Below are 2,668 nucleotides of genomic sequence, written 5' to 3'. Positions count from 1 at the left end.
TGTTTTGTTTATATGCATTGTGTTTCATATTTGTTTTATTCACATTGGGTTTAATAGTATTCTTCCCACACATAGTGTTTTCATAAAACTAATCCCCATTGATCCATGCTCACCGTTACTCTATTTTTTTTTCACATTTAGCATTTTTATTCAACTTTCTAGCGCACAATTTACCTACCTACCCCCCCACCCCCGCCCTTTTCCTTTTAGGTCTGTATGGCTGTTTTCCAATATCAATTGTTTAAAGAGAAGCTTTGGTAAAAAGTGGAATGAAATGGGGGTCGGGTGGGGGTGAGAATCATTGCTGCTTTTACAATATCAACACTTTGGCAATTCTGTTCTCACACATGTCACACATGCGTGCACATAGGAGCATCTGCACGGTGCGTGCTGTCAGTGTTTCTTGTGGGCGGAGAGGCACGCACCTGTAGCTCGTCATGCGGGCTCAGTCTCCAAGGTTTGCTCAGCTTCACATTATTCCGGGGTCCTGGATGGAAGACTCCAAAGTCTTGAAATCCCCGATTGCCACGGCTCCATCGATGCCAGTAGTGCAGAATGTGCCCAGTCTTGCTTGTCCACCTCATAAATGGACACCTGAGGGATGTTATTCTGGCACAGCGTCTCCAAAGCTTGTTGCGGTCCGCAGCGGGGGCCCGGTTGTCCTTGTGGCGACGCGCACCACGGTCGAATGTTACGCTGGATGCTGTTTCAGAACACCAGTTTGGAGACGAAGGTAAAGCAGTGGCGGTTGTCATAGTTGAAGAGCATCGGGCAACAGTCATGGCCAGCAGCCAGCATAAATGACACTCTCAGGAGGGGCAGGAACTCCGTCTTCAGAGTGGAGACCTGTGCACTTTTGGAGGCATCGGCTCTGGACACGGTGTTGTGGTGGCGGACCCAGGCCCAGCGGCTTCTGCTGGCCGAGAAGCTGACGCCATGGACCCAGCCCCCGGTGCCACTGCCACCGAACTCGGACATCAGCTGGCCGAAAGGCGTCTCACTGCCCCGTGGCGTACTGGCTGGCTTTTCGTCCGCTTTTTTAAGGTAGGCAGAATACACCCTGCACTTGGAGGTCGCAGCAGCCTTCTGCCAGCCGAATGTTGTTGGGATGCCAGTCCAAGTTGAGGACTGTGGAGAGAATGGGCTTCTTAATGTGCTTACTGACCTTTCAGTCGTTTTAGGACTCGAAATAGCAGACAGGGATGAGCCGTGCCCCTCTCTCTGTTCATGGGGAACTTGCTCTCCAGTGGGGATCTCTTCGCTAACGTGGCAGCCCGGTTTATCCGCAGTATCACCAGGCTGGGCTTCCAGACCCATCCTTCTCACTCCAGACGTAGGAGTTGCAGTCTGCCCCGCAGGTGACTATGTGCTCTCTCTTGGGTACCTAGGCAATGCCTGCGATGTGCCCTTGTGTTCCTTGAGCTCATGAGTTTCACCCACTGGCTTCTGCTTCTGTTCTTCTTGTAGATGTGGACTTGTCGCAGGTAAGGGCAACCTGAGTGCAATCCTGATTCCAGGCATGGCAGGTAATTGGCTCAAGCAAAAACTGATACAGGGACATTCTTCTTCCTGCTCTCAGAGGACAAAAAGCTGGAGTTGGGGCTGTCCAGGTGGGCTCAGAGCAGAAAATTCGCGGACTCTGGTCAGTTGATGAGAACAGGTTCACTGGGCGCCCGTGGAAGCCGGAGAACCATTACCCCATCTTTTCAGGTCCCTACTGGATCTTATTTGGATCCACAATTAACACCCTTGGAACCAAATAAGGAGATGCATTGCACTGGGAAAATCTGCAGTTTGGGGACTTCTCCAAATTATTGAGGAGTAATGATGTCAGTTTCAGGATTAAGGTGTGTCTGATTCAGGCCATGGTCTTTCTGATAACTTTCTATGCAGCTGAGATCTGGACAAGGAATGACGATGACAGAAAAAGAATTGATGCATTTGAGCTGTGGTGTTGGAGAAGAGCACTGAACATCCCATGGTCCGCCAAGAGAACAAACAAATATGTCTTGGAGAGAGTGCAGCTGGAGTGCTCTTTGGAAGCAATAATGATGAGGCTTTGCCTCGCATAATTTGGGAATATTCCTAGGAGAAGATATTCCTTGGAGAGAGACATGAAGCTATAAAGTGTGGAGAATCAGTGAAGAAAAGGAAGATCATCCACTAGGTGTATTGACGTGGTAACTGCTGCAATGGGCTCTAGTGTGTCAGAAAATGTGAAGATGGCTCAGGATAATAGAAGAGGGTTCAGATCTGTTTTTCACAGAGTCTTTTGAGTTATACTCAGCTAAAAAGTGTCTAACAGCAATAATAAGAACAATTGGATATTTCCTAATTTCTTCAACCTCTCACTCAGCACACATAACTGTTCCTTTCCCTCTATCACTCTCCTTTCTCTCCTTCCCCCTTTGGACTTCTGTATACATATTACTAGTTATTATTTTATTTTTACAATAATGGTCTTATGCATAATTATTTAAAAACAACTGAAATAGCATATCAACTGAGAACTGCCAGATATGCAGACTGGTTTTAGAAGAGGCCATGATACTAGGGATATTATAACTAATATTAGACGGATTATGACTGAAAGCAGAGAGTACCAGAGGAATGTCTATCTGTGTTCCATCGGCTGTACAAAGATATTTGACTGTGTGGATCACAACAA

At 47.3% G+C, this 2,668-nt stretch overlaps 1 pseudogene; it reads right to left on the bottom strand.

Annotated features, from left to right (window-relative positions):
- Nucleotides 1-469: 469 nt before the first annotated feature.
- Nucleotides 470-1,648, bottom strand: LOC102861971 (annotated as a pseudogene).
- Between the last annotated feature and the right edge of the window lie 1,020 nt (nucleotides 1,649-2,668).

The sequence above is a fragment of the Elephantulus edwardii genome, unplaced genomic scaffold (assembly GCF_000299155.1).
Source record: "Elephantulus edwardii isolate Elephantulus edwardi_28Jun2011 unplaced genomic scaffold, EleEdw1.0 scaffold00240, whole genome shotgun sequence".
NCBI classification, from domain to species: Eukaryota; Metazoa; Chordata; class Mammalia; order Macroscelidea; family Macroscelididae; genus Elephantulus; species Elephantulus edwardii.
This window is presented reverse-complemented; position numbering and strand designations above follow the sequence as displayed.